The 27,807-nt window shown below is 35.6% G+C and overlaps 1 pseudogene; it reads right to left on the bottom strand.

Annotated features, from left to right (window-relative positions):
* Positions 1–14,667: 14,667 nt before the first annotated feature.
* Positions 14,668–26,860, bottom strand: LOC125355710 (annotated as a pseudogene).
* Positions 26,861–27,807: the final 947 nt, after the last annotated feature.

Raw genomic sequence — 27,807 nt, 5'->3', positions numbered from 1 at the left:
ATATTGATACAAGGAAAAATCCAGAATCAAGACATCACGGTGATAAATGTATACTCACCGAACAAAAGAGGCCCGACATATGTCAAGCAAATTCTCACAGAATTACAGAGCAAGATAGATGCAAACACAATCATAGTGGGTGACTTTAATACTCCTCTCTCTCCAAGAGACAGATCCAACACCCAGAGGATTAGTAAGGGAGCTGAGGACCTAAATAACACCATTGCCCAAATGGATCTAACAGACCTATATAGAACCTTCCACCCTCCAGAGACCCAATACACCTTCTTTTCAGCAGCCCATGGATCATATTCCAAAATAGACCACGTCATAGCCCACACAAAGAACCTCAGCAAATACAAAAGAATTGACATCATCCCATGTATTATATCTGATCACAGTGGATTAAAGGTAACCCTCAACAACAAAGGATACCACAGAGCCTATACACACTCTTGGAGGCTAAACCCCACGCTGCTATCCAACACTTGGGCCACAGATCAAATTAAAGATGAAATCAACGAATTCATAAGCCACAATGACAAAGAAAACACATCACAAAGAAACCTATGGGACACAGCTAAGGCAGTACTGAGGGGCAAGATCATTGCACTCAGTACCCACATTAAAAGAATGGAAGCAGAGCAGGTGAATACCCTCACGATGAAACTAAAACAACTGGAGAAACAAGAAATGACAGAATCTAAAACGACTAGGAGGGGAGAGATTACAAAGATTAAAGAAGAGATAAATCTGATTGAAAATAGAAAGACCATCCAACAAATAAATAAGACTAAAAGCTGGTTCTTTGAGAAAATAAACAAAATTGACAGACCCCTTGCAAGACTCACAAAAAAAAAGAAGAGAAGAGACTCATATACGTAAAATCAGGGACTCCACAGGAAAAATTACAACAAATACACACGATATTCAAACAATCATAAGGAGCTATTTCCAAAACCTCTACTCAACAAAAAACAATAATTTTACAGAAATGGATCAATTCTTAGAGAAGTACAAACTGCCCAAACTGAACCAAGAAGAAATAAATCAACTAAATAAACCAATAACTTACGGTGAGATACAGGAGGTAATCAAGAACCTCCCTACTAAGAAAAGCCCAGGCCCAGATGGATTCACCAATGAATTCTACAAAACCTTTAGTGAGGAGCTAATTCCAATACTCCTCAAACTCTTCCGCGAAATAGAAACGGAGGGAAAAATCCCGAACTCATTCTACGAAGCTAATATCATACTCATCCCCAAACCAGGCAAAGATCCAACAAAAAAAGAGAACTACAGACCAATATCACTAATGAACACAGATGCAAAGCTCCTCAATAAAATATTAGCTAACAGGATCCAGAAAGTGATCAAGAATATCATACATCATGACCAAGTAGGCTTCATCCCTCAGTCACAAGGATGGTTCAACATCCGTAAATCAATCAATGTAATTCACCACATAAACAGAACTAAAATCAAGAATCACATTGTTATCTCAGTCGATGCCCAAAAAGCCTTTGACAAAATACAACATCCATACCTATTAAAAGCTTTGGAGAGAACAGGAATAGATGGAACATTCCTCAAAACAATAAAAGCCATATACAACAGACCAACTGCTAATATCATATTAAATGGAGAGAAACTTAAATCATTCCCCCTAAACACAGGAACAAGACAAGGATGCCCACTCTCCCCACTTCTGTTCAACATAGTACTGGAATCCCTAGCCATAGCAATAAGGCAAGAGGAGGACATCAAAGGGATCCACATCGGCAAGGAAGAAATCAAGTTATCCCTATTCGCAGACGACATGATCTTATATCTCAAGGACCCAAAAAACTCAGTACCCAAACTCCTACATCTAATAAACCAATTTGGCAAAGTAGCAGGATACAAAATCAATCCACAAAAGTCAGCAGCTTTTCTGTACACCAGCAATAGACAAACAGAAAAGGAAATTATGGAAACGATTCCATTTACAGTAGCCAAAAAAAGAATAAAGTACCTAGGGATCAACTTAACCAAGGACGTGACGGACCTATTCAATGAAAACTACAAAAATCTAATAAGGGAAATCAAAGAAGACACAAGGAGATGGAAAGACCTCCCATGCTCATGGGTAGGCAGAATCAATATAGTGAAAATGGCCATACTGCCCAAATTGTTATACAAATTCAATGCAATACCTATCAAAATCCCAGCCACATTCTTCACTGAAATAGAGAAACCAATCCATAAGTTCATATGGAACAGCAAAAAACCTAGAATAGCCAAAGCAATTCTAGGCAAAAAACATAGTGCAGGAGGTATCACCATACCAGACTTCAAGCTCTACTACAAGGCCATCATAACAAAAACAGCATGGTATTGGTATAAAAACAGATCGGAAGACCAGTGGATTAGAATTGAAGACCCAGAAATAAAACCGCACTCTTACAGCCAACTGATATTCGACAAAGGAGCTAAAGACATACAATGGAATAAACATAGCCTCTTCAACTACTGGTGCTGGGAGAACTGGGCAGCCATATGCAGAAAACTCAAAGTAGACCCAAGCCTATCACCATGCACCAAGATCAACTCAAAATGGATCAAGGACCTCAACATCAGACCTGAATCCTTGAAACTACTGAAGGACAGAGTAGGAAAGACACTAGAACTTATAGGCACAGGAAGGAACTTCCTGAATAGAGTCCCAGGCGCACAACAAATAGGGGAAAGACTCAACAAATGGGACTACTACAAATTAAAAAGTTTCTGCACAGCTAAGGTCATAGCCACCAAAATAGAAAGACAGCCAACGATATGGGAAAGGATATTTACCAGCACAGCAACAGACAAAGGCCTGATATCTGTCATCTACAGAGAACTCAAAAAACTAAGCCCCTCCAAGCCCAATAAACCTATTAGGAAATGGGCAAAAGAGCTAAAGAGAGACTTCACAAGAGAAGATATAAAAATGGCAAAGAAACACATGCGGAAATGCTCAACATCCCTGCTAGTAAAGGAAATGCAAATAAAAACAACCCTGAGATACCACCTCACCCCAGTTAGAATGGCCTATACTCTGAACTCAGGAAACAACAAATGCTGGAGGGGCTGTGGGGAAAGAGGAACCCTTCTCCATTGTTGGTGGGAGTGCAAATTAGTACAGCCACTTTGGAGAACAGTATGGAGGTTTCTCAAAAAGCTCAATATAGACCTACCCTATGACCCAGCCATACCACTCCTAGGCATCTATCCTAAACAGCAAAACCCAAGATATCAAAAGGACATTTGTACTTCCATGTTTATCGCAGCACAATTCACAATAGCCAAAATTTGGAAACAACCCAGATACCCCTCCACAGATGAATGGATCCAAAAAATATGGTACTTATACACAATGGAATACTACATAGCGATTAGGAATGGTGAAATATTGTTATTTGCAGGGAAATGGTCAGAACTCGAACAAATAATGTTGAGTGAGACAAGCCTAGAACACAGAAAACAAAGGGGCATGATCTCCCTGATATATGACTGTTAACAAAGGGAGATGGAGAGACAGTAGAGACCAAGTCTGTGAACACTGTATATGTGCTTGATACATTGTATACTGCATATGGGTCTACCTGACCTAGACAAGGGATGGGAAAACAGGTTGTAAGATATCACAAGAAATGTACACAATGCCCTACTATGTAACTGCACCCTCTTTGCACAGCACCTTGTAAAAAAAAAAAAAAATTTATGTTCAATTGATAATAAAAAAAAAATAAAAAAAAAATAAGTCAAATCTTTTCACTTTAATTTTTACTGACATGAATGAGTCTTTCCCTGCAGTAGGCTGTAATAAAAATTTCACATATATTCCACATGAAATATTCTGAAAAAATATTTTGCCAAGTTAATTTTTAATTGCCTTTTTTTGTATTCCATACACAACCCCCTCCATACACACTCACCTCCCCCAACATACACACACTGTACTACAAATTACTTTGGGCAAAAGGTTAAAATAATTTAAATATTATATATAACATATAAATATATATGTCTAATATCTAATTTTATATTTATATATATCTCAGTCCTGTTGGCTAGCTCAATATCTAGTGTGTAGTGTTAATGAAACATTTTTGCTGATGCACTGAAAAGCAAAAATAATAACAGTAATTATAATGAGGAACAGGTGGAGAGGTACTGCATAAGGCAATACTGAGGAAACTGGAAGGAAATAAAGTTGATGCCCCACTGTGCTCCGGAGGTGCTAAGCTGACAATCTTATACAAGCCCAACTATGAATTTGGAAAACCTGGAAATTATATGCATTATGACTGACAGTCATGTGATCATTTGGTTTTAATGTAAGTGTAACCCCATTGTTGTTGTCATCCTCAAGAGCAGATTCCTCATTCCCTCCCATTTCTCAAAGGAACTCTGGGTAGCAGCAGTGTGATGTGAAAAGGAAGACTTGGGGATTTGGACTTGAGCCTGTATAAAGTACTAGGTTTACCAGTGGTTCACCCTTGTAATTCTAGCTATGGAGGATTCTGAGATCTGAGGATCAGTGATCAGGCAGAACTGTGAGTCTCTTATCTCCAAATAAGCACCAAAAAGCAAGAAATGAAGTGATAGAGCGCTATTCTTGAGCACAAAAACTCCGGGACAGAGCCCAAGCTCTGAGTTCAAGCCCCAGGAAAGGCTCAAAGAAAGAGAAGTGGGGAAGGGAGGAGGGAAAAATAATGATGATGTGATGATATTAGCATTTTCAAAGCTATTTATAGAAATCTTGGTTCGTAGCAGAGGACAAGAGAAATTGTTTAAGCAGTGCTTTAGTATAGCTTTATATTGTCTGTCTGCAGAGGCATGGGGCAGCGAGAGAGAGAGAGAAAGAGAGAGAGAGAGTCTTGAAACTGGAAAGAATAGGCTTATTTTTGTAAAATATACTTCAGTCAAGAGAATATAATTTTTATTATACATAGTTCATTTAGATAAAATTTGGGGGACACACAAGACATTCAAATTTCTTTTGTGTGGAATGTAGAAGCAGATAATTCTATGCTATGTATCCTGCTTTACATACATTGAAACATATACTAAAGAAGTCATTTGGAATAACAGTAAACAATTACATATGCAATACTTTATTCTTACATTGTTATGAATGTTTTGTAATCCATTAATCAGTTTATCTGAGTCTCAAAACAAGACCCATGAAGTAGAGTGTCTAAGTCATGTATTTAAAGTCACACCTTTGTCAGAGACAGCAGCAAAGCAGATTAGGCTATAAAACATTTGTCCTTAACATATACTTGCCCTTCTATTTTTCTTAATGTCCTTCTTCCATGGATTTTCCATTTTATTACCTCTTGTAACTTTATAATATTCCCCAGAGCTTTGTAAAAGAGGGATTTGTTCTCCTCGAAAAGCATGGTAAGATATTTAAAATCTTGGAATCTGATTTGTGATTTTGAGTCAAGCAGAATATTTGAAGAAGTTTTCCTCACCTGGTTAGTACTAATAAGGATAGCTTCTCTGTTGAGTTGTTGTAACATAATAAACATAGAAATGTTTAATATTGCCCTTTGCACATAGTATAAATTTACCTATATCTAGATTTATATTTAAATATTGACTTAGATAAATAGATACAGTGATATACATGTGGTATTATTGACAGTAATTGCTTGAGAAATGAGGAAAATGTACATTAAACAGCAAGTTAACAGATGAGTCATAGACTTCTATGATACTAACTTGTAGAAGCAACATTTTCTTTTACTTTAGTATTTCAGAAAGGCATAATATCTGAATGAAGATTTTGATAGCTATAAATAAACAAATAAAACCAATGCCTTATTTGTGTCTATGACAGTTTCAGAAGACCATTTCTTCATTAAATTCTAACATCTCAGACATGCTCTAGCACCTTGCCCAGTGTTTCCTCCTGTGTTTCATCCAACTCCTGTGCTGCCCTCTTTATACTTGGATTATATGGACCTTAATTATCACCTACTTAGCAAACACATATAGAGCCTACACTGGTGTTTAATCCTGTGGTGTAGAATTTGGTCATTCTTATAGGAGATAAAGTACTTTTCTAGACTCATTATTACCTTGCATTGTTTTGTGTGAATGTGTTTTGCATTTGTTTATTATTCAAATTAATTTTATTAATTTAGGACCATTGAGTTAATATTTATTATTTGTGATTGTTAATCTACTGTTTTACAACAAATTAAGTATTAATAACCAAGAAAAATAACTGTGGTCTCTGGTAGACTCAATTTCTTAGTGGACCTTTTGATTATTTCTGTTTAACCATTTGCACAATTAAAAAATCAAATATTGTTTTAGTCAATTCTTACACATCTTAATGTCCAATATGTTCTAAAAACTTATTTAATCTTATTATGTGTAAAATTTTTGTTTATATTTCTGAAAAACATATTGTTCTAGATCTTAAATATATTGTATCATACTAAAATTATTCTTGAGGTTAGGAAAAACTAGAGTAACAATACAACTAAGATTTGTGTCTGCCAGAATAAAGTCTACATTAGCTTCAAAAGCAATATTAGATGAATGTTTTCTAATAAACACACACATAGTACAGAAGTACAAGTGTTGTAAGTATAAATGAGCTCTGTTGATTGACAAAAAATTGCTTTTATTTCAAAGAGCAACAAGCTAGTATCCTGAATAACAAACACAGGAAATTCTCAAATTGTAATAAACTACTTTCATTTCACACATACTTCTTGCTATCAGATAAAATTTTTATGTTATATTGGACCTAAATCCTAAGTAATGCCTTGCTTTGTCATCTGTGTAACATGTCAGAAAGCCAAGCTGAATCCATGAAATGTTTTAGAACATTGGTATAGCTATTGTCACAATGTACTGTGCACCCAAAGTTCATGCTGCCAGCAAAAAGAAAAGAAAGTTTCCTTTACAGTACATTACTGGGTTCAATCAGGGAACTTCCTTCTATCTGCCCAGAAACAGACATATATTGAAAAAAAACACTGTCCATCAATATATAGATATATCAGGAAACCATATAGATTCCCCTGTCAATGGAAACCTAGTTTAAAGTAATGTCTACACAGTAAAACAAACAAAAATAGGAAGTTTGAAGAAGTGACTTCTGAATTTCCAGACAGGTTAATTCCTAAAAATTGGTGTTTGTTAATGGCTTATTTATTCTTTTATTTTATAAATTCTATATAAATAATTCTTTATTGCAGCTTATAGCAACCACTATACACACTAAGGAAAAAAAATATCTGAAATGCTTCTTAGGATTGTCTTATGCTAATATATTTCTGGTAGTTTATTGATTTTTATCCCAAACAAAATCAAGGGACTCATAATTTTAATTTTCTGAACATATCGCTAGATTTTGGTAGAAGCTTTAAGTTCTTGATGAATCCTCTTTAAGAGCTTAAGAATTTGAAATCAGAACATTGAAATTTAAGTCCCAATTACACCTCCTTTGTGTAAATGATCTTGGTCAAAACTGGCTATCAGAATCTAAGCTCCTTAAGTTGTTGTATGGAACAAGTGAAATGTACATAAGAAAGTATTTGAGAAATCATATCAGGATACAATATTACATAGAGTATTTCTCCATCTTATGGCAAAAAACTTGGATAATTTGACTTCAAGTTCTTACTTTGTCTGCATAAGAAAAACACATCCAAAGGAAATTATCTCTTTCACATTCAGTATTAAGTGTTTTCTGTCAAATTAAGTTCTTTCACCTTGCTTATAAAGATGTTCAAAAGATAACATAAGAACAAATGGGTGAAGCCCTGAAGGTTCTGTTATTCAAATGATCAGCTAGTTCATTGTCACCCTAACAGCGCAATCACAAGGCCAATGAAGTATTTCATTTCTCATTTAAGTATTCAACTTCATTCCCACCTGACCTAATTCACTTGACACTATCTGAACCGCAGGTGGCTAGTTAGTTGTGTAATTACAGTTCCACAGTTTCAGTTTAATACTATGGACTTAATTTAGTTATACAAAGAGAGTGCAAGATCTCCACACAGATTAGATTTTTTAAGACTTTTGATCCTTTAATGTTTTATTAAAATTTCCAAATGCTATTATTCCTTCTCCTAAACACTTGATTCCTGAACTCATTTGTTCTTTAAAAGCTTAATATCTGCTGAATAAACCTGTAGAGAAATATTCAAAAAATGGAAATAATGGGCTTTCATTCTCATAATCAAAATATGCTTTGAATTTTTATCAAACCTCTATCAACTGTTCATTACATCCTAGACTCTAAGCTCACACTGACTTCACAGTCAAATTCTTCATATTTCTTTGTTTTTCATTGACAAATGTGTGTAGGTGTGTTTTGACATTTTAATAAACTACCATTTTTCCCCCTGTGGATGTTTTAAATGTTCAGTATTAAGTGTAGTTTTTAGTTTAAACATATTCACATATAATAAACAAAGTTTAGCCCATGGAATAATGTCCACATGCATGTTAAATTGTTACATTTATGTTAAATTGTATTTTTCCCAGTGATTTGCTTCTAAGAAAGCTTAACAGTGGTTGGTTTGTAGTCATTGTCAAATTTTGGACACACATGTCTACATAGGCAGTTTATTCTTAGGCAAAATATTATTAAAGGGTATTAAAGAAATAAGAGCATACCAACAATCCTGATAATCTGAATCTTTCTTCCAATCACATACCCTTAGTATTTTCTTTTCTCCTTTTCTCCCTCCCCCACCTCAACCTCCTTTTCAACTGTCCCTCCTGTCCCTCCTCCTCTTCCCTTACTTCCCTCTCTTCCCCTCCTCCTATTTCTCTTCCATGCATCTTCTTCATCTTCCTTCTTCATCTTTTTATTCTTTTTTTTTAGGTTTTCAGAAATATCAGGAAATATTGTTTGTCTAAGTAAAATACATTTTAAATGGAGTGAACAATTTAGTCATGGTCTGTTTCTTATCCTTCCCATGTCTATGCCATTAATAACGACATTTCTGTCTTTGATCTGTCCTTGCCTGGTTCAGAGTGATGAGTGCTTAACACCATTTGTCTAGGTTGTATTTCAGTGATATCTTGATACTCCCCTGAGAATACTATGCTGAGATATGCAGGATCTCAGGACACATACTTCAAATACTTATGCTAATGATGTATCTCATTTATTTGTACACCCCTGCATTTCATAGACAAATACACTTTTGTAATTTGCAATGTCCTATTTCTAATGATATGTCTAAAAGTGGATCTACAATCGTCAAACAGTTTATATATTGAGTTGCTCAAGTCAGATTTCCCTGGAGTAGATTATCTTCCAGTCTTTAAATGAAATCAATATCCCATATGAAAACTTAGAGTAGTTTCTCTCCCCAAAAGAAATACTGTATAGCAATATTTAACTATCCTATATTTATGTTACAGCTTATTTTATACAATATAGCCTAAATTGCAGCACCTCTTACTGTAAACTACTAAGTAAATGATGCAGAGTTCAGCCAGATGACCCCCTCTCTTTGTCTTGACCTTCTAAGACTTCCTATGTGATTCTCTAAAATTAACAATATCCAATGATATCTATGAAGCTACAAAATTCATATGCAAATTGAAGCCAATGAAGACATCTCATTCATTATTTACTTCATAAGTATTAAATAATTTATGATATTATTGCATTCCCAGAAACTTATAAGAACAATTTCATGTTCCATTTTATATTCATGGAGGAATCAATGTTAATTCAGGTTCACTGACTTTCCCATATCCATTTGGTGGTAGAAGGGGAGATAGGATTGAAGAACAATTTGTGCTTCCTCCAAAACCATCTCACCATGAGGAATCCTTTAAGAAAAGGACAAGAATAATGGATTAAAATGATTTTATGTTAAAAAAAATCAATGAGGAAACTGTGCAGTGAAAAATGTCAGATTTCCTAAAATATATTTGATGAAACAAAATTTCAATAAAGCTGCTTGTTCAAGAATTTTTTTCACTGAAGTGTAATACATATCTCTAAAGCCAAAATTCTTAGAAGAATAAGATATTTATTTCAATCTAGCAAAAACATTATGAGCACCATGGTATTCTGATGGACAGTAGACACTTAGTACTAAAGAAAGACTATAGTCAACTGTGAAGGTTTTGTCTTTATACCTAAGCACCTGGGAAGAATATACATAGCACTTCTAGACTTTAAGGCTGGAAAAACACACTGTAGACATTTTGGGCTTATACATAAGTATCAGGAAACTTTTGCTTCTCTAGTGCTTTCCCCTTAGGACATCCAGAGACATGTGCCCTGCACCTTCTGAATGGAAACAATGGCTACTCATACAACTGTCACTCCACTCACAAATATTTCTTAATTTGGACTGCTAGTTGTTAAGAGGAAAAGCACATGTGATCACATAATTTTGTTATTTAGAAGTTAGCATAACCAATCAACTCTCAGATTATTACTTCATAACAAAAATATAGACTATCTTTGTAAATGGAAGACCCAAAACATAGTACATATGTAATATTTTCAAAGTCATCAATATTGTCACTTGTTTCAAGTAACTTTCACTCATTTATTACCCAAAGTATGAGAATTGGACAAACAGATCCTATATCATGGATCACTTTCAATCTTCTAATTCATATATTACTTTAAAATGCCTGTCATTTCTTTTGTTGCTACTCTAAAACCCCGTGCAGAAGCCAGTGATTCATTCTACCAACAACAGTGAGATGTTGACACTCTTCAGTACCTCATTGGTATAAGTCCTCATATTTTCTGTGTCTTTTGCTGAAATCTCTAATTGTAATCAGTTTCCTCCCTCTACTTTTCTTTCTCACATAGTGCACTCTCAACAAAATAGCTGGAAATCCTGAGATTATTTCTCATCTAACTTCATTGAACTGTTTGTTTACCTAGAGTAAAATCTTATTTGCCAATGTGTTAAATCATACCTATTTTTTCTCTTGTATCATTTTTCTGAACCATTTGATCACCACTTTATCCTTCCTAGTCCAGCCCAGTCACTGTGATCTTCCTTACAGTTTATGTAACAAAGGCAAGATATCTACCTCAGAGCCTTGGCATCTGCTTTCCCCTACAATGCTCTTCTCTCCATTATTCCGGGAGCTCACTCTGTCAGTTTGTTGATATCTGCGTTCAAATGTCACCTTATCTGAAAACCTTCCTTGATAAACATATATAAACATTACTACTTATCTTACCTTTAATTCCTTCAACCTCGTGTGTGTATGTGTGTGTGTGTGTGTGTATGTGTGTGTATGAGAGAGAGAAAACATTTAACTCCATTGAAACATCATATAGTTATTTTTGTATAATTATTGCTTATTCTCTATATTTCTAGAAAAAAGCATTTATTTAAAATGGGAGAATTGATTTGGTTCATTGTTGTTTTTCTCACAAACAGTAGTTTGTGATGTAATTATTGACACTGAAAGAGCAAAAGAGATGCATGCTTAATTTCTGAAAATATAAGTAACCTTCCATATTATTAACTAAAATGAGACCATTTCTCTAAAACCATTTGCCTAGAAGTAGCTGTATCCAAATAAAAATTGAAACAATGATGAGATTTGTCATGGTTTTTGGTAGCATCCAAGCACAACTGCACTGCTATATTTTGGATGTGAGTTGCTCCTGGAGATTTCATATGCTCTAACCTAGGTCCTCTGTGTGGCTGGAATGAAGCTGTGGTGCTTCTAGGATATAGTTAGGTCATTGGATGCACTGCTTTCTCTTCAAGGAGATCAAGATCTCTCTCATAGTTCTCCAGTTAATTACTGTGGGACTGAGTTACAAAAATGTAAGTCTTGTAAATGTGATTTTCTGTTTCTCCATATGATCTTTCCTACTTGAATGTATTATTCTTCCATTTGCCATCTATTATTAAGCCTTCACCAAGAGCCAAAGTGAAGGAATTGTTGACCTCAGATTTTAGACTCCCAAAACAAACCAATTTTCTGTGTACATTATCCACGCTCATATATATTATAATAGGAATGGAAAGAAGACTCTAATACATGCATTTGCATCTCAATCTATTTACAAGGAAGGTTGCTCTCTGTGCAATAAAATATTAAATAATGTAGTTGATACTAATACAAATTATGATTGGTTGGTATTAAACACAATTAAGTAAACTATATTAAATAAACAATATTGTATAAACTTTACAGCACATCTAACTTTTGAGCAAATTTTAGGGAGAAAATTGTTCTGATAAGCTATCTCTGTAGGATTTTTAAGTCTCAATAGATTGTTCCTTAACCATTTCACATGAATACATACTAGCACATATTTTAAAAGAGCACTGTTTTACCATTCAGGAATCGGTGTGCCTGACATAATTTCTTCTGAGTCCAATTTTGATGAAATATAAAATTGGATTCATATTCTAAAGAAGTCTTCAGTAGATTAGAAATATGTAGAATGAGCCAAGTGCCATTGGACTCACCCCTGTATTTCTAGCTTCTCAGGAGGCTGAGATCTGAGGATCACAGTTTAAAGCATGCCCAAGCAGGAAAGTCCATGTTACTCTTATCTCCAATTAACCACCAGAAAACCAGAAGTGGCTCTGTGGCTCAAGTAGTAGAGTGTTAACTTTGAACTGAAGAGCTCAGGGACGGTGCCTAGGCCCATAGTTCAAGCCCAGAAGAAGAGGAGGAAGAGAAAGAAGGAGGGGAGGGGGGAGGGGAGGAGAAATATATAGAATATAAACTTGTCTTGAATTTCCAGAATATTAATAAAGGCATTTTGTTGCCACCAAAGCTGTTATGAACTTGTATTATATCAGTCTATTATTTTGAATTCTCATAGCTTTGACTTTGGCACAAGCTATAAGAAATACACATTTTAAGTCTCTTACTCCCAAGTCTCTAAATTGCACATTCCAAAAAACTGGCTATTTCTGCACAGAACATATAGATTGAATGTAAGGCTATAATTCACTTTCAGGTTTTCTGCTGATGATATAAAGCACCAGAGTTTGTTGGTTTATGAACAATAACAAGAGCCAGAGATTGAATTGTGCATGTGTCAGTGATGAGTGTTAAAGAATTGGCACTCACAGCCCAGGCATAATAGTTTCTTCCATTTAAATTTGCGGAGTAGAAAAACAAATATTTCAGAACATTTAAGAATTCATTCAGCTCTATAAAATGCCATAGCTTATAAAGATAACTAGCAGAAGCAACTTGATAAGGTATCAGATTGCACTTAAGAGAACTTAAAATGTTGAGATGATACAAGAAAGCCCATAGGCAGCTCTGGCATTTTACATAATTGAGATGTTACTGAATTCTCTAAAAATAAATCACATTCATTTTTTTTCCTTCTAGAAGTAGTACCTTATGAGGAATCGTTGTGGTTCATTTATGGTCCTGGCCTCTGGATATGACAAATGTACTACTAATAGGACAAAAAGTTTTATTTTTTCTTGATTTGTTTTGAGAGTGAAAAGACAAGAGAAGTTACAAGCACAATAATGAAAAGACAGCATTTCAATAAATTACAATCTTTTGCCATTTTTTACTTTTCAAGTTCCCACAGTAATATAGGGGCCAACTTTCAAACACTGAAATGAGATATAAGTTATGCCAAAGAAGTTACTAAAGAGACTGAAGTAAAAATAATATACCTCATTGATTTATGTTGAAGTAAGTACTGAAGGATTCTCAGCCAGGTATTTTGTTTTATAAGCATTAGGAACTTAGACTAGAGGGAATATAAGAGTTCTAAAATTAGGAGTGATGGGCTATCAAAACATCTACATTTACTGGTGCTTAATCTTAATGGGACTATCTTTGCACTTTGTTGGTATACAAATTATAGTCCTGTTCAACATTGCCTACGGTGATGGTAGGCTGTTACTTCAGGCCGAGCCTGCAGGCATGAATAAATAGTGCAACCAGAAGCCAAAGTAACAGGGCTATAGACCAGGAATCCTAAGTACCTTTAATGATGAAATGTTGGGATCATTGCCATTAAGCCTGGGAATCAGACTGGCTTGTAGCCTCAGCTTTTCTATTCTTCACTAATGTGATCGTATATTGTAATATCCTGCATTCTATGGAAACAACTAATTGAAGCAGACATTGAGATTATAAGAATTAAAATGGAGTTATTTAGGTCAACCCTAAAATAATAAGTAGGCATAGAGGATGCATAGAAAATGTCAGTACAATTGCTGTAACAGCAGTAATCCGAAATGACTGTCAAGCCACAGCCTCTTGCAAAGGGTACAACCTTACAGAAAAGTACCACTCAACAATTCTCTGTTCAACTGCAGATAAATGCCAATCTTGCTAATAATTAATCCCTCAGCAAGGTCATTACTTTGTTTACATCTTCCCCATCCTCCTCATCTTGCCTTAATGTTTTCTCTTATCTTGATGCCATCCTCCTCACATGTCCTTCTCCCTCCTGCGTCCTCATATGTGTAAATCATATATATATATATATATATCTTTTTTTTGCATTAAGTGGTCTTTATTCACATTCAATTATTTCTTGATTGTCATTTCTTGAGTTAATTGTACAAGTATGATAAGTTCTTTTCTATTTGCTGTGGTAATTTAAGTGTAAAATAAATACAAAATACACTTGTGGTTTAATGAACGGTCAATGAAGCACTTTTTTTTTTCTTGAAATATTCCTTATGGCCTAAGTTTTATCCCAGATCTATTTTCTTATTTCCCCAGGAATAGTTGATTAAACCACAAAATGGATCTGTTTGTGAACCAAGTTCACTGTGAGTCAGTGAACTTGAGTTTTAATCATATTAGACATATTTCTTGATCTCATCATACAATACCAATACAAAAGCACCACCCATGCCTCTCAATACATTGGACCAGGCACCTTTGAAGAAAGCTTTCCCTCCTTCATCTTTTGCAATCTTCCTCCAGCAGTCAACTGTCCCTGTGTACATAATATCAGCCCCTTTCGGGCCAGACTGCATCATCATCCTACGACGAACAGTGTCAAAGGGTAGGACACCAGCCCTGCAACTGCAGTCATACTCTGGGCAATCATCCAGCTCACGATAATGTGCACATTCTTGGGGTCAGGCAACATACCCTTGGCAGTATCATACACTCCGAAGTAGGCAGCTCTGTAAATAATAATGCCCTGGACAGAGATGCTAAAGCCATGGTAGAGCCCCTTCAGGCTATCCGACTTGAAGATCTTGGTAAGACATTGCCCAGCCCATTGAACTCGCGCTGAGCGGAACCCTTGCCCACATCAGCGGCAAACCTGGTCCTAGCGAAATCCAGAGGATAGACAAAGCAGAGGGACGTGGCCCCAGCTGCCCCACCGGAAGTCAGGTTACCGGCAAAGTAGCGCCAGAACTGCTTATGCCGATCTACATCCCCCAGGGAGATCTGCTTTTACTTGTCCTTGAAAGCGAAGTTGAGAGCTTGGGTGGGGAAGTAACGAATCACACTGGCCAGGTTACCCCTCCAGAAGGAGAGAAAGCCCTGCTCCTTGGGGATTCTCACGACACAATCCATGATTCCTTTTTACTGTTTCTCAGCACTAATTTGCTTGCTAGCATGCTGGATCTGCAGCAGCAATTTGACCCGCTCGATAGGGGCGACTGCAGTCTTGGAGACAACGGCGGTGACGCCACCTGCCAGGAAGTCCTTTAGGAAGCTTAGAGCACACACAACCTGCAAGGAACCGTGCTCTTGCTCTTGTTCTCACCTACTACGCCCTGGCCAGGCACTGCCACCCCGTTTCCAGCTCCTAAGTCCCTGCGTGGTGCAATGGGGCCATATATATGTCTTAAAGGTACCGATTTGTTCTTGCACCACAGCCAACCCACTTACTCAAAGTCATCTTGGTTCTTCCACCACAATATCTGTAGTATCTTATCATCCTTACTACTGACAACCATGCCAAGCGACTATATCCTTCATTTGGTCTACAGAGGCGTCTTCCCTTGTTTTACCTTGACTTTCAAAAGCAGTAGTGTGCTGTTTAAGACAAATATGATTTTATGCAGCAGCATAGTTCTTTCCTCTGATTAACTACACCATACATGTTTTTATCACTCTTCTGCTATTTACTCTATTTCAGATTCAGACCTGACACTCACCTTTTTGCCTCTGTTGTAAAACAGTCTTGACCCTTTTTTCTTTTCAGTTTGCTTAGAACATTTTTCTCTTGTCCTCGACAGGTTACACCCTTTCAGATTTCACTCAAAATTCTCCCTCTTTGGAAATAGAGCTATAGTGTGTTATCAGCAATATCCATCTGTTTTATTATTTTATTTTCTTCACAGAATTTACTTCTCTGTACGTTTTACATGTTTTTGTTCTTATTTTCCCCAGTGGAATTTAAAAATATATGAAATGTGAAACTTATGCATTAGTATCTATACCCTCAGCACTTATTGCAAGAAACTTGATAATGGATAGAAACTTCATCTGGTGAATATCATCTCTCAACTCTCTGAGTGTTAAGTAATAGATTCTATGAAATAAACATTCAGTAGGTCAATAAACATAAGAGAAGCTACCTAAATATTTAGGTGTTTAGGGACATAGCAGAAAAACAGGATACCTACAACTTAATGATATTGAAGCAGCTTATAGACTCTTATCATGGATGAAAGGGAAGAGAGGGCATAGGCAAGTTAGGAGAAAATAAATGCTTTAGGAGAAACATGAGGCCTTTTGAACAGTAGCTGATGGACTGGGCTAAAGTTATCTGGGTCTGGTATAACCTTCCACTCTTGTTCAGTAAGTCCTTTCAAATGTGATTTGAGATCAACAGAAATTCTAAATGTCAAGTCTTTCTGTTGGTAACTTTTGCTTCAAGAAATCCATATACAATGTAATTGGAGTAAACTTACTGAATAGATGACACTGGGCTGACACTATAAAATTAACTTCAAACAGTGCTGCATAAGGCAATGTTTCTCATCCTCCACAAACGTCAGTCCTCTTGTGAACATGTTGAACCAAGGAAAAGTAAAGGCAAAAATGGAATTTGTTTGATAATGAGCTAGCTTGCGGTAGGTAGATTATCTTGAATAGCCTGGGTAGGCTCAATATGAACAAAGGGAAGAATAATTGAAGAGATGAGAGGCTGTGACTAGAAAATTGTCATGTTACTGGTTTTAAAAATGGAGGGGTGGGAATAACCTCCTGACATTGGAAACGACTCTGCTGATCCCATATTTTTTTTTTATTTTTTTTTTTGGCCAGTCCTGGGCCTTCGACTCAGGGCCTGAGCACTGTCCCTGGCTTCTTCCCGCTCAAGGCTAGCACTCTGCCACTTGAGCCACAGCACCGCTTCTGGCCGTTTTCTGTATATGTGGTGCTGGGGAATCGAACCTAGGGCCTCGCGTCTCCGAGGCCGGCACTCTTGCCACTAGGCTATATCCCCAGCCCCTGATACCATATTTTTAACCAGTCACTTTATACTCATGAACTTCAGAACTCTGAAATAAGAAATTTGTGATGTTGAAGTTGAGCAGTTTGTAATCATTAGTCAAAGCAGTCGTTAAAAAAAAAAGATAAAGAGAATATTAACAGAACATCTGACCTTGGAGAAGACAAAGAGCAAATAAGAAATGCTATCCTTATTCTTAAATGTAAGGATATATTTTATGTAGCTCGAATGGGTAGAGATGTTTTATGTTTACATTTAATTTTCCTGTGAGGAGATCACTCTATGAAGTTCACTATTCTCACTTTGTAGATGAAGGAATGGAGGCAGGGAGAACTTAGGTCCTTTGTCAAGGGCGGCACAGAATATCTGGCAGATTTAAGACAGGAATCTCTAGGTGATCTATGTGGGTGACAAGAAGCTCTTGAGGATCACAAAATTATGAAAATAAAAACTATCTTGAAAATATACTCAAAATGCTGAAAAGTATGGAAACCCAATTTAAAGAGAATGAAAGGCTTCCAATTGTCACTTGTTAGTTAGTGCAGTTAATAGATCCAAGAATGATTTAATCCAATGAAATGTTGACTAGTAATAGAGGCACAGAAAAAGAGACATGTACACAAAATGTCAAATAAACATTATCAAAACGTTTTAAGTACTTGGCATTTAGGAAAAACAAGTATGTCACATTCATCAAGGAAATATTCTGTTTTGCTACAATAAAATAAAATTATCCATATTTTATATTTATTATATACTTAAAAATTTTCTATACTGATATTTTATTAATAAGTATTAACATATAAATCAATAAGCATAGCTATAAATTATCTCATGTTTAGAACATGTGTATACCCCAAAGGATTACTTATTAAGCTTATGTTTGCAAACTAGAGACAGAAGTTAAAAATTACAGCTCTTTCTCACAATAAGAGCTCTTTCTATCACAATCCTTTATTCCTCACATACCTTGTGATTGAGTAACTAGAAAAAGAATGGGCCTCCTTAATACAAAGATTAGCTAAGAAATCATCTTCAGAAATTAATTCTCTTTAGTAATCAATTAATTACATTCTACCATGTTTTAGTTTCTTGTTTTAATAGCTCTGTGAGCCATATCCTGGGCTCCAAACTTAGTCAGGACCAGGCTCTGGACAAGTTGGAACATTTGGGCCAAGAATTCTGTAAACATCGTTTACAGCCAGCCACTCTTTTTGTATGTGATGTTCCTCTGACCCCAAACATGGTTATACGTTTTTAGATTCTAGCCAAACACAGGGCTTCCAATGCCAGCGTTTTAATGCCAGAGTACAAAATAATGCAGCTTAGAGATAGAGAAGGAGAATCCAAGTAAATACATTGCATTGAGTCTACAATACTCACTGTGGCAAAGTAAATTCTTGGTTTATGTATCTATCATCAAGTTCTGTGCCCAAAAGGAGATAGAATGGGTATGACAGACAGACAAATAGAAGACAGCCAGAAGAATGACGCTGTGTTAGTCTTGTGTCATACCACATACATTGTCTGTTTGTAATTAAGATTTAATGAACATCTTGCATTTTTATTTGTTAAATCTTGTATGTCTAGGAAACTGGAATGGGAAAGAAGCACATTTGTAGAGGAATAAAACAGTTCAGTTGATATAAGTGAAGGTTGATTTCTGTTGGAAATCTGAAAATTAGAATAATTTGAATTTCTGGATCTTTTTAAAGGAAGAGAATTTCAGTGCATCTTTCAGCTTTTAAAGCCAGAAGAATTTAACATTGGTTCTTGGTTTTTGTTTTACAATGGGGGACCTTGAAAAGGTTACTTACCATCACTAAATATTCAACTCTCCATACTAAAACAATGAAGGAAAAATCCTGTGATGTTTTTATGTGGATTTAAAGAAATAATATGTACAAAACTGATATTAAATACCATGGTGTAAACAATCTATAGAAATACTTTACTATTGCTACTCATAGACTTTCTCTTTAACTTTTAGCACATCTACAATCCACAGCAGTTTAAAACACATAATTCAGCAGACTACTGATGAAAACATAGGAAGAATGTGCACATATCATCAAATCTATGATACAGCTAAAAATAGACTCTAAGAGGAAAGACACTATATATGTGGAAGAAGAGGGAGACTTCTGAAATGACAATTTATAGCTTAATTTAATTGAGGATATTTTTTTATCATTGAAAATATTGAACAGAAAATCATCAGCAGTTCTTGTTGAGGCTGAACACCAGGCTGCTTTATACCAGTACTGAGATATGTTTTGTTCCAGACACCTCTGAGGGGCAAAAAGGCACAGGAGAGATTCAGGGGCAAAGAGGAACTGTAGCTTCTCAAACACTTTAGCACAAAAATAGAAACTGAGAAACCAGAATGGCTGTAAGCTGAGCTCCTATCGCCCATCACTGTATTGGTCATAAGGAGCGTCTCTTCACTGTTGGTAACTCTCATCCTAAGAGCTTTATCTTACTCAGTGACATTTTATAATTTTATCAAAAGTGAAATACCTAAGGCTGACCACATGAACACAGTAACTGTAAATTAATTAAGAATTCTGTTTGTGGTCATGTTAAGAAAGGTAATGTATTTTCAATATCAACTGTCATTACTCAAGGCAAAGGCATAACAGACATTTGTTCAATAATGCTCAAGTATATCACAGTGATGCAGAAAACTTAATACACACTCTATAATTAAAATCCACTATTGGAAAAAAATACTTTCCAGACCATGGTTATTCAATTCAGACAAAGATAGCCAAAGAATTCTGCATTAATCATGGAGAACATTTAACTGTAATTGAGGGAAGAAGAAGAGAAATAAAAAAACAAAACATTGCCATTATGATAGCACACTGTACTGCAATTCTGGAGACTCGGTGTGAGGTCAAGATTCTGATCTAATGTTATTTTCATATCTGATACATTTCTATGTTAGTGTGTGGTATCTGTAGGAGTTTTAGAGAGGCCAAATAAACAAGTTTGAATGCCTATTTGAATGGGTTTCATTCTGGACTGTGGCAATCATCTTATTTATATTGCTTTGGTCAATTAAAGTTATAGTTCCTCTTTCAAAACAGTATTATAAGCATATCTATTTGAACAAGAATTTCTGAGAACTACAGATATAACAATGGTTGTGGTGAAAGCACATAGACACAGCTTCAGCCAAATTGTTCCAGTTTACTCTTCTTTTTATCATTCTTTATTTTCCAGTGTCTATGATCGAAGCATGTGATTTGGAACTCATTTCTCTATCACTATCTTTTAGATTTAGCAGTAGAGAGGTGCTCATATGTAATTATTTCCCTATAAAATTTATTTTCATATAAAACAATCAAATACCTCTGAGAAAAAAATATGTTGGGGAATATTAGGTTGTATAAAATAAGATAGTCAATGCAAATAAACTGGAAAAGTTAATAGCTGCAAGTGAGGGAAGGGGAGACCCTTTCCAAAGGAATGTACTTTTAACCTGATTTATGGAACTGTCACCACTCTTCACATAACTTTTATAATAAAAATAAAAAATTAAAGTTAATAGTTTACTCAAACTATCATGCAAAATAGAACAAATCACTTGCCCATTTAGCATAGTTAAGTGAAATGAGAAATTTCTGCCTCAGTATTTCAGAGGCAGCATCGCAATGATAGTATATTAATTTGGAAGTTCTGTTGATTGCATAAATAGTGATATGGGCATTGTAAACCAAAATTGCAGCAGAGAAACTGGGTTTGTACATAGTTAGAAATGCACAGGAATATGCAAATATTCTATTTGGGCTGTAGTATAGATTACAAGAAAAGGAAGCGTGGGAATTAAGCCTGGATAACAGAATTTGGCAAGAACTTTTGGAGGCCCTTTAATGGACTAAAGAAGTTTGGAATGTTTTCATTTAGCAACAGGAAATCATCGTAGTTTCAGTTAGGCGTGAGGAAATGCATGATAAAAATTTTGTTTTAATCTCCCAGTATCCAGTTTTGTAGATTGAAGCAGAAAGAGGCTTGAAAAGGAGTATTTATTGCAATAAGAATCCAACAACAATAATCCCATTAATTTAGATAGTGGGAATAACAGATTTTAGTCAATTCAGATTCCTGTGCAAAGAACTACAGAATGGGTGACTCAAAGTAATAGAAATTAAATTTAGTTTAGAAATTCTCATGTTTTTGACTATTGAAAATCCAAGTTCAGGCATCTTTCCATAGGAGAAAAATACCCCTTTAAGACACTATTTTTGTGATCCGACACTGCAGTACTCTATGCTCATAATCTAATTATTTTGTGAAGATCCTTCACTTCCTAAATGCCATAAAACTTGGCAATGGTTAGAATTTCAACCTAGGAATTTGGGGGTATACGAACAGTCATTCCATAGCAAATTAAGAGGTGATTTTACAAGTATGAGCTATGTCTTGCAATTACTAAAGAAATCTAAATTACTTAATTATCCCCAGGAGCCACATTCTTTCATATCCTCAAGCCTTCTCTATTTGATAATTCTAATTCCTATAATACATTTTTCTAAATTCTTTCTCATTTTGTGAATTCCTTCTCATTCTCTTTTTTTAAAATATTGTTCTTTATTGTCAAGTGTGAGGGTTTCAGTAGGGTTACAGATTCAAATGAAAGCCAGTGAGTACATTTCTTGTTGTACTTGTTACCTCCTCCCTAGTTCCCTCCTCCCGCTCCCTCTTCCTCTCTCTCCCCCTAAGAATTCTGCAGTTGGTTTACACCAAATGGTTTGTAAGTGTTGCTTTTTGAATGGTTTGTCTTTTTGTTCTTTGTCTCTCAATTGTGGTATTCCCTCTCCCTTCCCCATTTCTAATACCCGTCCAAGACACTGCTGAACTATCAGTGGGCCATTGAAGAAATTAAAACAGAAATTCAAATGTTTATGGAATTCAACCAAGATGAGTACACAAAGTACCCTCTCCTTTGGGACACAGCAAAGGCAGTATTCAGAGGAAAATTTATATCTCTGAGTGCCTACACCAACAAACTGGAGAACATCTTAAGGAAGCACCTTAATCTCCTCGAAAGAGAACAACAAGCCAAACCCCAAGTCAATAGATGGAATCAAATAATTAAAATCAAATCAGAATTAAAATGAATTAGATACAAAAAAAATACATCGAAAGAATCAACAAAACAAAGAGTTGGTTCTTTGAAAAAAATCAACAAGATAGACAGACCCTTAGCAAACCTGATCAAAAAAACAAAGGCAGCACACACAAATAAACAAGATCAGAGATGAAACAGGAAACATCACCACAGAAACAACCAAAATTCAGAACACATTAAGGGACTATTTTGCAAACCTTTATGCCAACAAATTTGAGAACATGGAAGAAATGGATGATTTCCTAGAAAAAAATTGATGTCCCCAGACTCAACCATGAAGATTTAAAACTTCTAAACAGACTCATATCCAGCATTGGATAGAAATGGCAATAAGCGATCTCCCATCCAAGAAAAGCCCAGGTCCAGACAGATTAACTGCAGAATTCTACAAGGCCTTCAAAACAGAACTCACACCAGTATTTCTCAAACTCTTCAATGAAATTGAAAGACAACGTTCACTACCAAACACATTCTATAAAGCCAGTATAACCCTCATCCCCAAACCAGGCAGGGACTCATCACGGAAAGAGAACTATAGACCGATTTCCCTGATGAGCATAGATGCAAAAATTCTCAACAAAATTCTGGCCAATCAACTTCAACAGGTCATCAAAAACCTCATACACCTTGATCAAACTGGATTCATCCCAGGGATGCAAAGTTGGTTTAATGTGCACAAGTCAATTAATGTAATCCACCACATCAACCGGAGCAAGGTAAAGAACCACATGGTTATATCTCTGGATGCAGAAAAGGCGTTTGATAAAATCCAGCACCATTTATGATAAAAGCCCTGGAAAAATTGGGATTCCAGGGAACACTCCAGAATATAATAAAGGCAGTTTATGATAAACCAACAGTAAGCATAATTCTAAATGATGAAAAAACTTGGCATCTTCTTATATGATCATATGGGTGTACCTATTGGGGTATTTTGATCTTCTACCATGACTAGCCTATTCATGTACTAGCTATTCTTTATGAGGGACACCATAAGGTTTATATTTCTTTGGGTCTGGGTCACTTCACTTAGTATGATTTTTTCCAAGTGCTTCCATTTCCTTATGAATGGGGCAGTGTCGTTCCTTCTGATGGAGGCATAGATTTCCATTGTGTATATGAACCACATTTTCCTGATCCACTCATCGACTTAGGGGCATCTTGGTTGGTTCTATGTTTTAGCAATGACAAGTTGTACTGCAATGAACAGAGTTGTGCTGGTGGCTTTAGTGTGGTCTTGCTTGTAGTCTTTTGGGTAGATGGCCAAAAGTGGGTCTGCTGGGTCATAGGGGAGTTCTATGTTTAGCCTTCTTAGGAACCTCCACACTCCTTTCCAGAGGGGTTGAAGAAGTTTGCATTCCCACCAACAATCATTCTCTTCTAGGCAACCAAAATATTTTCCTGCTGTGGAGGCTTTCTTTTAAAAATTTTAACAATTATATTTAGTTACTGTTTTCAAATATTAATGAGTAACTACTGTGTAGTCATGCTTCCTTTTCAAATACCTTTTCTGTCTAATGAAAGTTTTATAGCTCTAGTCTTTATTGTTCCCTGAGACAAGAGGTGTAAAAGTATTACAGGAACTCATCTTCATTCAAAAATGAGTATGTAATATGTTCCTAATTTGGATGAGGCACAAGGTTTAAGTAACCAAATGGGGAAAGTTTCTTGTGTAGTGAGTGCACTATTCTGACCCCCACTAGGCATCTGCTTTTCACTATGGAAACCTGAGTGTAATACTCCGTTCTCCATTGATCTATTTCCTAACACCTAGAGGAGAGACTTGATGCCCAGGCTAATTCCTCTGATCTTTGTGGGGTTCCAGGTGTGGACTTGATGACAAGCTGTCTCCTCTGATCTTTGTGGTGTTCCAGGTGTGGACTTGATGACAGAGGCTCTCTGCATCTCTCCACAGGTTAAGAGAGCTGCTTCACTTCCTCACAACTGACAGTATTTTTCTTTTGTTCTTTTAGGGATTACAGTGCAGAAAATGAAAGTGCTTTACATGTTCTCTGAAAAAATATCAAGTAATATATGCTAATGAAGCAAAAATTATTGTATACTAGAATGTGTCATCTTGTCTAAATTATATATAATCCTTCTGTTGACACTTATTTATGTTTTAATGGTGTTAATTTTCATAGAAACAAGATTATGAGACAACACTGAAAATGGACCATGAGAAAAAAGGAGGTAATATTCAAGAACAAAGTCATGTTTAAAGAAATTTGATGATTAAACAGGGAAGACTATACTAGTTTAAGAGACTAGAATATCAAATATAGCAATATAATGTGAAGATTTAAGCATGCTGTATGCTACAGTATGAGAACTCTGACAGCCCCATTTTTAATACCACAATTTCTTCTCTAATTAACTCTAATATTTTCTTTTATTGGTCTCCTTGCATCTATTTGACTATAGTTCAATCAGTTCTTTCAAGTGTTCCTACAGTTATCTTCAAAGTGGTCAATTCTAATCAGGTCATTCATCTTATCACCCTTACTTAAACAATTTAAAACATATCCACAGAGCAAATGGTCTCTTACACTTTCTGGATCTCAATATCTTGTCCTTGACCCTTGAATGTGTGTGTGTGTGTGTGTGTGTGTGTGTGTGTGTGTGTGTGTATTACTTTTATGTGTCAAATTCCTATGTATTTCTCTATTATTTCTCTATTTTATTGCAATCATCATTTCATTGTTTTGCCTTAATTTGGCATCTTCATATATGCTGATTTAGGACATGAAGTAGCTATCTTACACAAGCAGACAGCACAGAACAAAATAACTTGATTTCAAGGTACTTAGTAAGTATTGGTTCAATACATGAGTGATCAAATTCTATAAGGATGTTTGTGATATAAGAAATAGGAAGAAATACATCAAGGCAGAGTTGTGAGGAAGTAAGATCCAGGGACTGACGGAAAGAAATGGGTAAAATGGGTAAAATGAATTAATATCAAGAGGAATAAGAAAGTCCAAGACTTAACAAGCAACAGGTATTATAAAGTGTACAAGATGATGAAAACTATACAAAAATTTTGATGGTTAAAGAAGTGTAATATGTAGACTGAAGCCAATAATGTATATATAGGAAGTGAAAAATAGAATTAACAAAGTAGAATTCACAAAAGCAATGTTGTTAGTTGTTTTAGGATCTCACCACTCATTTGTTAACATCTCTAATTTTGGAAGGAAAAATACCATGATCCTAATTAATCAAAGAAGAAATTAAGTGGAAAGAATGTATCTTGTTCAATGTCAAACAGTTGATGTAAAGGTGACTCCAATATTCAACCTGGATCCATTGTTTTCAGATCTACCTATGTTCAGTGCTAGGAAATTCCTCTGTCCCAGTCTTCCACCAAGTCTAGCTCTACCTGGTGTAAAGAAGTAGTAGATGTGAATTACAAAACTAAAGATGATAAACAGTGACAGCCCAGCAGGGCCAAATATATTACTTTTGATGCAAGGACTTTTTTCTTACTTTATTGTGGTACTATTATAGTGGTGATGTATGAAAGGATATGTCCTGGCCATCCCAGGGTACCATGCAGAGATAAACACACACAGTAGAAGAAGGTTTATAGGAGGTTTATTAGTGGGGCCATAGTTTCAATGGCAGAGGGAGCTACATGGCATCTGCATCTTATCCAGGTGGCAGCTTCTCTCTGGGAATAAAGGGGAACTAGGTAGGTCTTAATAGTGAGTAGGATTGGATCATTAGGCATGGGTGGATCTGGGGGCTAATGGGAGGAGCTGAGGACCTGAGGCTGGGGAAATGCTAACAATGTACAGAGGAGTGCCCAGTGTGCTCTGCTGCTGTACTTTTTCACCCTTTCTACTTGAGTTCTTTTTCTTCCTCCCACTCTCCCGAAGATAAACATATAAATACATAGCATATAAGAAAATAATACAGAATCATCAGAAAAATAAAAAATTATTTGTTTCCATAACTGAGTTCATTTCAGTATAAATAAATAAATATATAATATTTTATATAAATATGAAGAGGTGCTTAGGCATTGCAACTTTGTGATTCTCTAGTAAGGCTACCTTCTTTTTGTCTCACTGTATGTGATTATCTAGAATTCTGTGTAATTTGTCATGTCCCAGTGCATTTTAGATCTAACTTCTGTATATCAGAGAGAACATGCACCCTTTGTCTCTCTGGTCTTGGCTTACCTCATGATTTATTCTACCTCCATTTATTTTCCTGCAAATGACATTTTAAAATTATTTCTAATGTCTGTGTAAAATTCCACTGCATATACATACCGCCTTTTGTGCATCCATGTGTCGATTGTAGGACATCTGGGCTGTTTCCAGAACTTGGCTATTGTGAATAGTGAGACAACTAACATGAATGTGCAGATGTCTTTTTCATATCTATTTCATGGTGTTCAGAGTAGATGCCTAGAAGTGGCATAGCTGGGTTATAGGGTATGTTTATGTCTAGTTTTATTTTCTTTTCTTATCTTTTTTTTTTTTTGAAGAACTTCCAGCCTGCTTTTCAGAATGGTTGTGCTAGTTTACATTCCCACCAACAATGCAGTACAATTCCTTTTTCCTCCACATCTTCTCCAGCATTTGTTGTTGTTTGAAATAAAACGTTGGCCAATCTAACTGGGATGAGATGGAATTTCATAGGTGTTTTGATTTGTATTTCCTTTGTGGCCAAGGATAAGGAACATTTCCTCATTTGTTTCTTACAATAATTTTTTTCTTAAAATACAAAGTGTTTCCATCTCTTCATACTGTAATATACAACTTAACTCCTACCTAAGCTTTCTGGTAGAATAGGGTACCAAATGGACTACCTTAGTGATGACTATTTAAAATAATTCAAATGTCTGTGTATGTGTGTATGTGTATGTGTGTTTGTGTGTTGTAATTTTTCCAATAATTTTAATGAACTCTAAAGTGTTTAAGGATGCAATTTACCTAAACCTGACACCTTTTACCTAAGAACACAAAAAATGCTAGTCCAATTCAGAAGAAAGAACAAGTTATTGTATGATGTGAAGAAACTAGGAAAGAGAAAGTATGACACATGTAGGAATGGATTTAATGGTAGGAAATCAGAAGGAAAGAAATGAGTGTTTCAAAATTGAATCATCAAACACTAGATGTTAGAAATATCAAGAGAGAAAAGAATACTGAATAAATTTAGTGTCCAGTGGTTCATAAAAACTGTTCAGAAAAAGGAGAATTCCAACAGAAGTGCTTAGTGTGATAGTGTG

The sequence above is a fragment of the Perognathus longimembris genome, chromosome 7 (assembly GCF_023159225.1).
Source record: "Perognathus longimembris pacificus isolate PPM17 chromosome 7, ASM2315922v1, whole genome shotgun sequence".
Taxonomy (NCBI): Eukaryota; Metazoa; Chordata; class Mammalia; order Rodentia; family Heteromyidae; genus Perognathus; species Perognathus longimembris.
Note: the sequence above shows the minus strand (reverse complement) of the source record. Positions and strands in the feature narration are given on the sequence as shown.